Below are 15,323 nucleotides of genomic sequence, written 5' to 3'. Positions count from 1 at the left end.
CCATCCACCCAGAGAGGTAGTGTCTTACAGAGGCTAAAAGCCCAGACTATGGAGCCAAATTTGTCTCAGTTAAAAATCCCAGATCTGCTACTTAGTTCCTGTGGCATTTTGTTAAGTCACTTAAATTCCCTATGTCTCAGTTTCCTTATTCATAAAACGGAAATAATAGAAGTCATATCTCCTAGATTCTGTGAGCGCCAGTGATTCATTATGAGCATTATAAGCCTTTCCATAGAGGATTTGAAGAACCTTACTTGAATGCTGAAGTAGACATTATTTGCAATGTCTGCCTGACTCACAAATACCCATCATCCTACTGTACTTTTCTGGACAATAATTTGTGTAAGGTGACCCACAACCTTCAGGCCTCCATATATATGCCTATATGCCTAATGGAGGTGGGCATTTTACCCAAGCCGATCCGATCGGAGTCACTTTCTTAAAAATGTAGGAATTGGTAGAGACAGTGAAAGTGATTAAATGAGTGTGGAGAGGGAGGAGGAAGAGAGAGAAATAGAGAGAGAGAGAGAGAGAGAGAGAGAGAACACTATAAACTGATACGTTTTTCATAGTATAAGACCTGTAGCATGCAAGTTTTATATCTATGAGGTAGGCATATTCTAGCTTCCACATGTAGACAAAATGAACCAAAATCATAGAGAGCAGCAGGAATAAGACAAAAAGGAGCTTGACAAATTTAAATCTCTGGTTCCACACATACCTGAGACTTTTATTCCACATTTTCCTTTTCTATTGATGACAACAAGATTTGGTTTCTGTTAAGGAAAAACCAAAATTCTAACATAAACACAATTACATGAGGAAAAGTAAATAAAAAATCAGGGAAATACTACTTAAAATGACAGATCAAAGCCAGGTTGAAAGTGAGCATATTGTTTCAATGTAATCATTAAATTTGAGCCACAATTCTAAACTTCCTGGTGGCCAAAGGAAAAAAAGGAAATCTAGTCAAATACATTGCTTATATTATACATAAGAAACAAAATGCAAACTACCTTATCAGGTAAGTAACTTTTTTGATTTATAAGAAGTTTCCTGTTTCATGTAGGTAATAACTGAAATGATGTATTGAAGTGTCTTCAATAAATCTTTAAAATAAATGAAATGCTATGCTTTTTAAAAGTGCTTCAGCCCTTCACTATAATTTGAGGATATAACAAAGTAAGTTAACTGAATGAAAGAATTTGAGGTTAATACAAGTCAGCACATATTAGCAGCTTGGCTAAAGAATAAAGTCTAGGATAAACAGAGCAGTAAATGTCCTGCATATACAATAAAATATCTCCCACCAATACAAATTCTCTCAGACTGGTATTCTGATAAAAGTGAAACATGAGACAATTTAATATTGTTTGGTGTAGTATGTCTGAAATGTAGGTTATTTTGCATGGGAATATTGTACATCATATTGGTAACTATTGATAATTAGTGAACCTAGCCAAGATTTTTGCTGGCAAGATAACCATTCACTGTGGCATGAAAATAAACAAAAGTTCAAGGAAGGATGAGATTTCTTTATGCAATTTTCACATAAATATCAACATTATCCATATAAGTGCCTAAGTCATAAAACTGAGCATTGTATTTTATTCTATTTTGAAAGTTTTATTAATGTATAATTTACCTACGTAAAACTGACTCATGGTAAAAATATAGTTCACTATTGTAAGTGGTCCCCACTCCTGTACTTAGGTTTTGGCCATTATCATTTCTTATCTCCATCTGTGTGTGGTCTTTCAGTTGACTTTCCTATCTGCAGTTTTGTCTTTCCCAGTCGTAACTTCCATACTGCAAATATATCAGAATCATCTTTGCAAAAACAAGTCTTATTAGTCTAGTTATCCATTGCTACATTACAAACCAACTCAAAGTTCAAGGGCTTAAAATTCATAATTTACTTAGCTCACGAATCTGCAATTTGCTTAGGGACTTCACACAATATCAGTGGGACACACAATTAAAGGCTGGAGAATAACTTTCAAGATGGCTTATTCACATGGCTGGCAATTTGGTTATAGTTGGAAGCTCAGCTGAGGGGCTTGAATTCCTTTCCACATGGGCGTTTCTGGGCTGCTTGGAGTTCCTTCTAGATGGTGGCTGCTTTCTAAGAACTTCGGTCCCCAGAGATAAGAATTAGACATTGCCTGGAAAGGCAAATTCCTAAAAACTGGCACAGCCAGTTTTTACACTTCTGCTGTATTCTAGTGCTCAAGCAGTCATAGAGCCTTGACTCAGTTGGAGTAGTACCAAAGAGTATGGGGCCATATTTTAAAACTATCACAAGCAACATATCACTTCCCTGCTTAAAATTCAGCAGTGTCCCTATATTATTTTATTCAGACAAGCACATTTCTTCATGACCTTTATACAGTTTACCTCTGCAGCCTCATTTCTTTCTACTTCCATATTTGGCACTCATGTTCTTTTTTTCATTCTTATCTATGCTTGGTGCCTGGCTTAGTACATTTTTTAAAAATAAATTAAATTATTTATTTTATTTTTGGCTGCCTTGGGTCTTTGTTGCTACGCACGGGCTTTTCTCTAGTTGCGGCAAGCGGGGGTTACTCTTCGTTGCGGTGCGTGGGCTTCTTATTGGGTGGCTTCTCTTGTTGCAGAGCACAGGCTCTAGGCGCGTGGGCTTCAGTAGTTGTGGCAGATGGTCTCAGGAGTTGTGGCTCACGAGCTCTAGAGCAGAGGCTCAGTAGTTTTAGCGCACGGGCTTAGTTGCTCCGTGGCATGTGGAATCTTCCCCGACCAGGGCTCGAACCCACGTCCCCTGCATTGGCAGGCGGATTCTTAACCACTGTGCCACCAGGGAAGCCCTGGCTTAGTACATTTGTCATCCCTTTACATTCAGCTGTCACATCATTGCCTCTTGAACTCCTACTAACTCTTCAGAGCTCAGCTCAGATGTCTGTTTTTCTGGAAACATTTTCACAACCTCTGCCTCTGCTCTTCCCCCCCTACCCCTATGAAGCCTGAAACAGATACCTCTCCATGGATCCTTGTACATATAAATCAATAATACCTTTTATCATATTTTACTTCTTCGCTTACTTATTTGACCTTATTACTAGACTGTGTGCTTCATAAAGACAGGTACTGTGTCTTATTTGTCATTGTATTCTCAAGGTTTACTGAATGAATAAATGGAAAAATGATCAAATGTTTACACCCTAGAGTGCAGAAATTATTGATTTACACATATATAAGACTGTTACATTTTAGGCATGCAGTTCTGGAGCCCTTCCATAGTTGAATAAATTATTCAAGACTAATTTTCAAATAAAAATTTATATAAACTTGGGTTTATGTAGCACATAAATATGCAACTATGACAACAAGTTTACTTAAATACTTTTTAAATGTTCTCATTATTATCTCTAATATTTTATAAAGTGCTTTCCCCTAAGTGAGCAGCAGGGTAGCTTTTCACCTTATGTTTTATCACATTTAACATCTAATGCAATGTTATTTATTGTGGGATAGGGTTTTTACACTAGCACTAGCATGATCAAGAGCAGTTCATAAATGCTTGAATGATGTCATTATAGGATGTAAAAAGATTTTCAATTATCATATACATGACTGTTAAAAAAAAGCATAAAATGTACTAAAATCACTTGTACAAGTTCCAATGTATATACAGTTGATCCTCGTTATTCGCAGATTCTATGTTAAGAATTGCCCTGCTGTTTATAACCCTAAAACCAATACTTGTAAGGGTAGGTCTTTCCCGGATCCTTTGTAGACATTTGCACATACGAAGTGGTAAAATGAAATTCCAGTCTCCTGATGGCACATATTCCAGGTGAAGTAACACAAGGCAATGCTCTGCCTTCTGGTTTCGGCTCTCATACTGAAAACAGCTGTCCTTTGGGGGTCTATTTAATGCCACATTTTTTACCTGTTATGCTTTTGTTGGTGATTTTGCTGTTTCGAGTGGGGCCTGAGCATAGCATTGAAGTGTATTTAGTGTTCCTTAGCATAGGAAGTCTGTGATGTGTCCTGCGGAGAAAATCCTTAAATAAGTTTTGTTCAGGTATAAGTTAAAGTGTTGTTGGTCATCAGTTCAAAGTTAATGAATCAACAATATATATCAAATAAAGTGTCATTACACAGAAATACTCATAAAACAAGGTTTTGTATTGCTTGGTTGATGAAATATTGTGACCAGCAGCTCACAGGAACCTAACCCTGTTATTTCCTCTATGGGTAATGATTCTGATATTTGCTAATTCAGTGTTTGTGGTGACATTATTGAATATTACTACAACAAATAATAATAATCCACTGTATAACCCTAATATGGTTCCTGGGATACTGACAAAGGATGAGATTATTTCTGTTTAATCTATAAAATGCTTTGCCAAATTGCTATAGGTAAAACATGGCTTACCCATCACTTGGCCTACCAGTTTTAAAATTATTACTTGAAGGTAATTATCTGTCCAGTCACAATGCTTCACATTTTGTACACAAAGCAAGACATTATTAACATTACATATGACGTTTCAACAGCACCACATGATTAAAAATATAGAAAATACAATTAACAAATTTTTTAAAGTTCAAACGTTTTTATTAATTCAAACTATTTGTTGTAGTTCCAAAAAACTATGATTTTCGCAATAAGGGCTACTTGAAGAAGGCTTTCTATATTCTTTGATGTAAGCAGACATTTGCTAAATGGAGTTGATAGTTGGTGTGAATTTTAAAATTTTAAGTGCAGCTTATTTCTCAAAGTAGAATAATATCTGCAATAATACAAACTGAAGATTGAATCTGATAAAGTATAATATTAAATCTGATTAGTTATGAGTAGAAATGCTGGTATATTACATTTTTGGGTATACTATGCTACTAAAATGCTTTAAGGGTAATTTGAGGTTGCAGATGGAATTATACGACCTTTAATAAACCAGAAATAAGTTACGTATGGGTGTGCTTAACTGACATATGCCCTACCGACTGTATGTCACAAAAATAGAGATATACAAAAATGTTATACATCACTAGATATTGATTCTTGTAAATCATGATAAGATTTCTGATTGGAATTTCCATCAATACCTTTGGGCATGCATTGCTCTCTATATAAAAGAAACAATTAGTATACCTCTGCTCTAATGTATGTTTGGTGGGAATTGAAATGTACTTCCACTGCGCTGCTGCAAAAAGTTGCCTTTCTGTCCCTTTCATAATAATGTTACAGTGAATTCAGTGTATCAGAATACTTGATGTTTCATTGGAATTTTCTAATATCTCTTGGAGATATATTCTAGGTAGACATGATAACATACAGCAAGGCAAGAATCATTAAGTTTGGACTAGGAAAACTTTGAAAAATAAATTCAGGAGCTCTAAATATAAAAATATAACAACTGAAATTATTAGGAATATTTTACTTGGAACTCTTTCAAAGTCTTTAAAAAAGACTAATTTTGAAGAACTCTGATGACTATTTTTACAATCAATTAAATGTGAGAAAGCTTTCAAAATTTATGGAAAATTGTTTCCTAATATGGCATTTGGTCTAGTCTTATAAGTTCTAGTTTTTCCTGAGAGGCCTCTGTAGGTTGTGTCACTCAAGTTACTTTTACAGTAAACCATAGTGAATATACCCCAATACTTTATCTCTGTTAAGCCATAAAATACACCCCATAGGAATTACATTAAAGCTGTCTTCTGGCATACTTAAATGCACCATTAAACAGAAACATAGAAATTTACCCAGGCCTGATTCCCCCTTCATATATTAAAGTAATGAAAAGATTCCCTGACTTATGGGAACAGGGCTAACTTCTCTTCAGTGTATGGTGGGGCGGGGGAGTGGGGAAACAACAAAGTAATAGAACATACTAAATAATTTTTCTGGTCAATGTAGTAAAATTTTATTTCAATAAACATAAGTACATTAATTTGGAAAACATGTTATTGGTATCAGGAAAAGCCAGAAAAAATCTGTGGTTTCTAAACATTGAAACTACTCTAAGGAAAAAACTTGTGCCCCTTTGTCACTCTCCATCCCCTCAAGACTGCAAACAAAAGTCATAAATCTATATTTTTCCCAAATAAAAGAAAGTATCTACTAACCAGCTAAGCACAATGGGCATAATAAAATCATAGAATTAGTCTGGCTTTCATCTGATAAAATACTTCAGAAAGGCCAGTGATGGTTTTAATGAGTGGCCTTGAGTAATTTCATTTAACATGTTTCAGCCTCCATTTTACTCTTTTCTAATCTAAAAGACTAAGATGCATCTACTTCCCAGCAGTGTTGAGGCTTAATTTCATTTGATTCAAAAAACATCTGGGCTTTTTCCATGATCATCTGTGTTTGGTTTCAGAAAGTTCTGAACTGTCAAAATTAGTCATACAAAAGTGATGTCACAGAGTACCTCCTTTGCTGAAAGCTCTGATTCCTATATTTTAATTTAAACTTCATGGTGTGTTAGGTCCTCTAAATATTTTTAGTAATATATACATATGTCACATATCTCTTGATATAGCCTGCCTTAGGATACTCTTCAGGACTAGTGTGGTTTTCTTCACCAGCTTGAATTGCAATTCAACCCACAATGAGGAAAACATCAATGATTCAATGCCCTTTAGTCAAAGCCCTTGGGCATTACCTGTGAAGAACAAATTCTCAAATATACTTGACCACATGTAAGAGAATATGTAATACGCTGTGTCATTTCTGAACATAGTTTTCATTCAGTCTCATTATAGTGACTAAGCATGACATGTATAATCAATATCATCAGACAACAGGGTGAAAAAAGCAATGTGGTACAGACATTATAATTACAGAAAACTGTTAGACTGAGAAAAATATGCATACTCTTTTTAATCAGCAGTGATCTATGCAAACAACAATGGATTACATATTAATTTATACTTCACTGAAGCTGAAAATATACTTTTGACTACAGCACAAGTAGATTATAAATCCATTTCTCCTAAATTGCTGTGTGTTATGGAGCGAATGTTTGTGCCCCACCCCCCCAATTCATATGTTGAAGTCCGAAAACTCAGTGTAATGGTACTTGGAGACAGGACCTTTGAGAGGTAATTAGGATTAGATGAGGTTGTGAGCATGGAGCACTTGTGATGAGTTTAGAGGTCATATGAACACACAGTGAGATGATAGCTGTCTATAAGCCAAGAGGAGACCTCAGAATGAAACCTACCTTACCAGCACCTTCCAGTGGACTATAAAATAACAGAATTAAAGTAACTCTAGTTCTTTACTTTCCTCTTCACAATCACTGTGCTATCATTGTTTACTTAAAACTAGTGTGTAAATATAGGACTAGGTAGCATCACAAGGGTTGGAGGCACAACCTACACCTGAATTGAGCTCAATGATTTGGAATCATTTGATAGTGAGTTTCTAAATATTATAAATGCTTGTAACGGAGTCCAGGTGTGTTGGAGGCTGGATATATAACTGGGAATTTGCCAAATGTTCCTAAAGAACAAATTATTTTTCAGTCTTTAATTTGACATCTATATTATTAAATCTCAGTGGTAATCACAGCAATAGCATTTTATAAGTGACATTTAGAATTGATGGTGCAGTGGTAAGAAAAAAGATAAATTTTAGTAGGTTTTAATATTGTTTTAAAACTTTCTACACGCAATACACCCCTTTTATGCTTACATTTGGTTGCTTACACTTGGTTCTCAAGTTTTTAAAATTATAATTAGATAATATAAATAAGTACATAGTACAGTGCCGGATGCCTCTAATAAATGTCATCTGTCACTATTATACTATTATTATTAAAATATTGCTATTTACAAGAACATTCTTGTCTAAAACATTTTCTGCATCTGTAATTTTTCTTTTTGGTAAATTTATAAAATCGGAATTTTGGTACATGAAGGGTAGCAATGCTCCCATAAAAAGTATATGCTCAAGAATAGTGGAAATTATCATTGCAGAATGTTTGCTATTGCAAGTGAAAACTGGCATTTCATTTGATTTACTTTTTTTTTTCTTTTTGCTCACTGGTGGGATTTTAAAATATTTATTGACCTGTCATATTACTTATTTTGAAATTTTATTTTTAACGTCTTTTGGCAACTTTTCTATTTGGATACTATTATTTATTTTATATAGCAGTTAGTCTATAGTGATCTTTATTAGGAATAGTAACAACTTGCTTGTCTTTTGGGCCACTTATGGAATTTTTAAAGAAGATTTTGCTCTTTGAGTCTGAACAGAAGTGGTTAAAATGTGATTCACTTACAATCTATGGTAAAAAATATATTTGTAATAATTGTACATATGTAGGAGACTTGCTTAGAAAATGGCTCCAGATAACAATTCTGTTAGCTAAACTTTGTCCCCAAAGAGTTACTGTAATAGCATTTATCACAGTAGTATTATAACAAAATGAAGATGGAAGTTTCATAGGTGATGGTAAAGACTTTAGTTTTGTATTGGATAAGATGAATGGATGTAAAGAAAGGCCTTGATCTGGTTGACATCTAGCAGATTAGCTCTAAAGCAATAATAGTTAAGTGAGTGGAAAAACTTCTATAACAAGTCAGATAGAGAATAGGCCCATAAAAGCTTCTGACATCTGGACATATCTTACTTTCTGCATTCAGTTGTAGTTACTTGTTTTTATGTCTGTCTCTTCCTTTTCTGTAAGTTACTGCTGTCTGTTATACATTCCTGATTTGGAATTTCCCCAAGACCTATCATACAGTAATTGCTCAATAATGTTGAAAAATTGAATAAATAATCTAATTCCAGGTCCACTGCTCTTCCAGATAAACCTTGTTGCTTTCTATGATTACAAGGGCATTGGGTGTCCTTTTGTTGATCTAGGTTCAAAGGTTCTGGGAGCAGCAAAGATAAGTCATAGCAACATCAATTTGGCCATGGATGCTGCCTAATGGTGTGTTAAAACTCTGCAGTGAAGAATAACTTGCCGACATGATGCCTCCTGAAGGGACACACAAAAGCTGACTCCTCCGTTTTTTTTTAATTAGTCAGTTGCATCCTATAAAATTTGGCATGAGAAATACTCTGCCCTTTTAGGTTGCTCTGGACATAAAAATCCCTAACCAAGCAAAATCCAGATTGCTCATGTGTGGTTGACTGCATCTCTTCCCTTTAGGGGAATGATGTACTTTTCTTTTTGAAGTCATGTTTAATGTTCTGTTTGGTAAACATGTACCAAGGTGATCCTTTGGTCAACTAGACTGATGAGATTACTGCTTTGCATATAGGAAAGTGAACAGCTAGATAATCTAAGACACAGGGAATATGAAGAGGGAAGAAATGAGTAGTCTGCTGACACGTGAGATCTAAAAGAAGTATCTTATTTGAAAAAATGAAAATAACCAGGGGCCAATGTTAAAAATAAACAAATGAATAAAGCCAGCCAGCCTGGAGACAGAGGAAATCCTCAGATTTTATGAAGTCTAAGGAAGTCCTTCTGCTCTAAGTGGTTAAGCTGCTGTGAAACTCAGCATAAGTATATTATAATGACTGCAATTTATAGATATTCATGCAGCAAATACTGAGTCTACAGTGTCAAAGCATCCTGTAGATTATAAAATGGACTCCTAATGAAAACAGGTATGCTTTTCTAACATCAGGTTTTAAGACAAATCTAATATGTAAGGAAAATAAAAGGAACCATTTATTGATTGATTAGCATATGGATCTTTAAGGGTATATTACTATTTTATCTATTTTAAAGATCAAAACAGAGGCTTAGACAAACCTGTTATGTAGTAAAGCTGCCGGGAAGTAGAAGGTGAAAGTTTAATCCAGATATGAATTTTTAGCTAATGGTCTTAACTATTTTTCATTATCCTGTGTCTTCTTGTACCAGGATTTAAACATAGTCCTCACCTCTGTCTCATGGTAGAAAACCTGAGATAATTAACTGAAATAGAAGAAAATATACAAATTTACTATAACATAAGGAAGACTGTAGTCAATTCAACCATAAGAAAAGTTATGAGAGCGGGTTCCCTTTGGCTGTGGCTTCATTACCAACATGATATTTGAACAACCTTGGAAGATGGGTATAATTATAGTAAGTAAAGATGGGGAGAAAGGCATTTAGAAGAATAAGCAGTAAAAGCAGAGATCCAAAACTGGGGGCTTACCAGTGAATATCAACTAGTCCAGTGGTACTAGAAAAATGAGGTGTAAAGACAGAAGCAGTAAGAGGTAACATTAGACAGTAACATGTAGATAGAGTATGCAGAACTTTGAATTCCTGGGGAGAAGGGCAAAAAATTATTCTGTGGGTATTTGATTTTTCAAATAAATTTCAAATTATTCTGTGGGTATAGATTTCTAACAATTGGAATGTCATGCTCAGAAAACTTTTTTAAGGAAGATTAATTAGACAATAGAATGCAATATAGATGAGAATTGGGAGATGCCAGAGGCAAAGTTACCAAATAGACATCCTTACAAGGACATCAGTTTGAAATACTTAACAGTAATATTAAAAGCCTTATGGGAAAGAGAAAGTAATTAGAATTGAGAGCCTACTATGGACCAGCACTCTCCTGGGTATTCTGGATGATTAAATACAGTATATCATTTACATGTCATTATCCCTATATTATGGTAGTGCTCTTAGAAATGGAGACAAATACATGAGAGGAACGCTGCATAGAGAGAATGAACGCAATTGACGGTGATAGGTTATAGAAACTTTCCAAAGATAATTCTGAAGCTTCAAGTTCAAAGTTCTAAATGGGGCTAGTCAAGGTGGTTTCAGTTGCAGATGATGAAACTATTCTTAGAAATCTTGAATATGGGAGGTCAGCTTCTTTCTCTTAAGCACAGTGGCTGATTGTGATATGTGTCTAGTCAGAGAGGTTGGGTCAGGAAGGACATTCAACCAATGGTGAAATAATAGTGATGAAAATAATAGCACAGGCGCTGTGCTAAATGCTTTCTCTTGTATATTTTCCACTACAATCCTATGAAACATATAATATTTTAAAATTTTTTACACTTATTTGTCAATTTAGAGAATAGAAACTAGTTAGGTATTTTAGCAGGAAGGGATTCGATAGATTATATACTTTAAAAACTTTGGTAGGATGAGAGTAAAGTCTAGCGAAGACCACTACTGGATATGAGGAAATTAGAAATTGTTAAAATGACATAACAATGCTGGTGATCTCTATTGCCTGCCATACAAAAGCAGGTGATTTTTCAGGACCTCTCCTGAAGCTACTAGAATCTTCTGAGATACCTTCTGTCCTTGTGTACACCTGTTACCGTTAGAACAGAATAATGGTTTCCCCTTCACTTGTATCTTCCAGTTCTTGTACAAGTTTTGTGTCATTGATTGGAAAGTGAACCTGACCTCTCATAGCAAGTGGATCTGGGAAATGCATTTTCTAGGCTTCCAGTCTTTGAGGAAAGAATTTAGACCTGTGTTGCTCCTATATAACATGACACAGACGTTTCTATATTCTTGTAATGCTTTAAAAATAATATGTATTTCAAAATATAAAATAGAAGTTTGCTTAGCTAGAAAAAACTTTTTATCCTCATGAGTGTCCCACTTGTTTTAGTGCTCAAATTACTAAGGGCTGTTAAGCAAATATCATTTTTGCTGTATCTTGCCTTTTCTTGCTTAGACAAAATCTTGGGTTTTTTTCCCCTCTTATGTTTTCACAGTATTATTCTATCACTGATAAAATTCCATTGACATGTTTTATATTTGAGAAACTTTAAAGTAGTGTTCACTGTACATCTTTACTGTAAAACGTGATAATAAATGCATTCTGATTTATTTTTTTCTCCTAACAGGTTCTGACTAGTTTTAAATGAGAAATCATTGAAAATGAAAGTAGGAAATCAAAGGTGGAAAATCTGAATATTTTCTTTCTAAAAGTTATGTAGTGCTGGCAGGAACAAATGCGGGGATTACAGTTTTGATTTAAAGCAGTTGTATATGTGTGTGTATGTGTGTGAGAGAGAGATATATACACATATATGTATCACATATATCACATAATATGTGTATGTGTCCTATATAGAGAGCAACAATTATATATGTATATACATAAAACATACACATGTGTATGGCATATATATGTTTAATAGCCATACACACACACACACAATTCATCCATCATATTTTTGTTTACTAACCCATGCTCTAAATTTAAGGATTTAGTTGCAGTTAACTCCAAGCTCCTTGTTTTTCAGTTTCAAAATGCTAAAATAGGGCTTCCCTGGTGGCGCAGTGGTTGAGAGTCTGCCTGCCGATGCAGGGGACAAGGGTTCGTGCCCCGGCCCGGGAGGATCCCACATGCCGCGGAGCGGCCGGACCCGTGAGCCATGGCCGCTGGGCCTGCATGTCCGGAGCCTGTGCTCCACAACGGGAGAGGCCACAGCAGCGAGAGGCCCGCGTACCGAAAAAAAAAAAAAAAAAAAAAAAGCTAAAATATATTACTTTAAAAAATCAGTTCTAGGTAGTGATAATTTCCAATACACATGTATTTTGACTGTCTTGGAAGAAATGCATATATATTCTAAGTAGCCTTTCAATAACTACTATAATTATTACCAGGGCTGATATTTAGCTGGTACACATTGGCACAGTTATAGTATTTAAATAATTCCATACTTGTTGTTAAAACTCCACTCTCTGAGAATCCTTTACTATCCCAGAAGCCAACAGCCCTCCCCCACACCCAGCTGAACTTCAGCATAATCCAATAACTAAAGGATTCACCAGCACAGCAGGGCCTGCAGAACTCTTTTCTAATGTGTTCTGATTGGCTGATGCTTGGGCAATGCCAGTTATTAACTGTAAACTCACCCCTGATTACTACAGTTAAAAATAAAAAAGAATACTTAGAACAAAACTATATGTGTTATACATTTAACAGAACATTTTATAATACTTTCTAAAACATCTGCGAAGGTTATTAGCTACTTTAAAAATTCATTCCTTTTTAAATACTGCAGTTCTCCCTGATGCCATCTAATCGTGTTTTTGAAATGACCACAAATATCTTTTGTAGGCCAAATAGCATATTACACATCTGTCAAAACCATACTTTATTAGCATATAACTCTGTTTACAAGCACCTCCAAATCCTTTGGATTGGCTGCTTGCTTTATGTTCATTTTTTTTCCTTAAAATGTTAAATATATGTTTATATTTTTTCAGTCATTTGCAGAAATGAGAATGTACTAGAATGGACAGTCTCATCCCTCTGAGACCCAGTTTCAATTCCAAGGTTAATATTGTATTCTGTTCTTCATTTCAATATAATAGCAAAGGTAAGCTAGAATAAGACACTAATGATAAATATTTATGATGAAGATAGTGTATTTATGAAATCAATAATGAACTCCAGGACATTAAAGAGATGGATGGGCCCTCCATTGAAGTCCATGGTCTCTATGGTGAATTTCACTTATTTATTAGAATAATTGATTAAAATTTTAAATTCTCTTCTAATGATATTTACACAATTTGCCTTGAGATTGCTATTGGGTACACTAAGTATTCACTGAGCAATCACCTAACACATATATTCTTTCAGGTGCTTGTATTGACTTCTAAATGAATGATAAAATAATGCTCCTAGGATGCTGTGGCTTCATGAGGCCTCCCTAGACTCCTGGCTATCAAGGTAACTTAAGAAGCAAGTATGAAAAAGGGAAAGGACCACCCATGGTTTTATAGTACCAAAAAGAAATTTCAACTGTGTAACCCCCCACACCCCACTGCTGCTTTTCCCAGTCACCACCTGGCACTATTATCCCTTTGCTTTCCCACTAGAAGTTGGGTGTTCACTTAGATTTGCCTGAGCTGAAAAGAAAGGAATTTCATACACACAAAATGGCACTGTTAGTAAGAACATTCCAAGAATAAGTATGTACTTATTCATCGAGTCCCCTCCCATGTCAAACTGCCCAAGTTGTTTAAAGGTTTGCTGTTTGTTTATTAATTTTTAATGAAGTTGCAACTTGGGGCAAGATTAAGGTGAACAGATAAAGTGGGATTACAGAAGAATTAGAAAAATGGGCAAATCATTAACCTTAACTATTTGCATACCCGAGAGGGGGGCAATAAAATAATGATAATGATGATAAAGCAGAAGGATTCTTTAAATTTAGAAAATAGGGAGAAATATTATATTTTCATAAAACTGTATTTCCAGATATTTCAAAAGGGAAAATAAGGCAGAAACATTTTTTGTTACAAATTATAGAAAATTATTTCTATAATCATAAAAATCAGTGAATAAGGAGGGATGGTTGTTACTGAACGTAGGTTCAGCTGCTAGCTGATCAAAAGCCCATAATTGAGAGGCAAGTGTTGTTAGAAAGGAAAGTTGCTTTTTTCAGAAAAGCCAGCAATCTGGGGAGAAGGTGAACTCATGTCCTGAGACCAACTCGAATATTCTTCTCAACCATGACAGTTTTTAAAGGGAAAAAGGGGAGTTTCAGTGAATCTTTGAGGCAGGAGGTTGGATTCTGCATCATTCTTCATTGCATGCAGACTGGCTGATTCTTTCTCTAGATGTATTCTTGCCATGTTATCTGCCTGAAGGATTGCTAAGGGGGCTGCTGGGGGTAGGGAGCTAGTCATTCTTTAACTATTTAATTCTTCGTTCTTACTTCTTTTAATCTAGGAAAAGAATCAACAGGTTGTGCAAGGCATGGTATGCATTCAGGAGAGCATAAGTCAGGAGTTAAATTGCCTAGTGATCTCATTCCTATAATTAGGGTCTTTTAAGGTTAGAGAGGAACAGAAATAGGCAAATGAGCTGCTTTCAGTTCCCCACAGTCAAACATCATTCCATTTCTATGGGATTAGGGGCAAAGGTTCATCTTCTGCAACTTCTTCATGCTGACATAGGGTGTCAGCATGACATGGAAGATGTCAACATGGGTCTGTAGCATCTCTTTGCTGACAATTTTAGTTGCCCACTTACATATACAGGCAGAGCAAGCTACAATTATTTTGGTGCCCACAAAAATATAGATTACTGTGAGTAATAATGTTAATCACATTATCTTGAGGCCAGCTCATGGAATTGTGCTAGCCATAGATTCAGTACTGCTCAAGATGGAGTAGCTTATGTCATAGTGACAGTCTGGTCATCATGCAATTAGCTTTTTCTCTCTGGTGGCAGTTGTAGTATCTGTAAAACAACTCAGGAATGTTCATCTGACCCTGAAAGATTCTGTGACTTTATTGTCTAATAATTAACTACTTGAGCCTGCTCTTTTGTGAACCAGGGAGGCCTGGGAGACTTCAGCTTTTCTACAG

The 15,323-nt window shown here is 35.3% G+C and overlaps 1 long non-coding RNA gene across 1 annotated transcript in view; it reads left to right on the top strand.

Moving 5' to 3' along the window:
- Positions 1 to 13,678, top strand: part of LOC307185682 — a 30,259-nt gene extending 16,581 nt beyond the window's left edge. The window contains exons 3-4 of the long non-coding RNA XR_013828145.1: positions 13,209 to 13,278; positions 13,588 to 13,678. This is a non-coding gene — a long non-coding RNA (uncharacterized lncRNA). The remainder of the gene's footprint in view (positions 1 to 13,208; positions 13,279 to 13,587) is intronic.
- The last annotated feature ends 1,645 nt before the right edge of the window (positions 13,679 to 15,323 follow it).

Source organism: Stenella coeruleoalba (genome assembly GCF_951394435.1).
Source record: "Stenella coeruleoalba genome assembly, chromosome: 4".
In the NCBI taxonomy this organism is placed as follows: Eukaryota; Metazoa; Chordata; class Mammalia; order Artiodactyla; family Delphinidae; genus Stenella; species Stenella coeruleoalba.
This window is presented reverse-complemented; position numbering and strand designations above follow the sequence as displayed.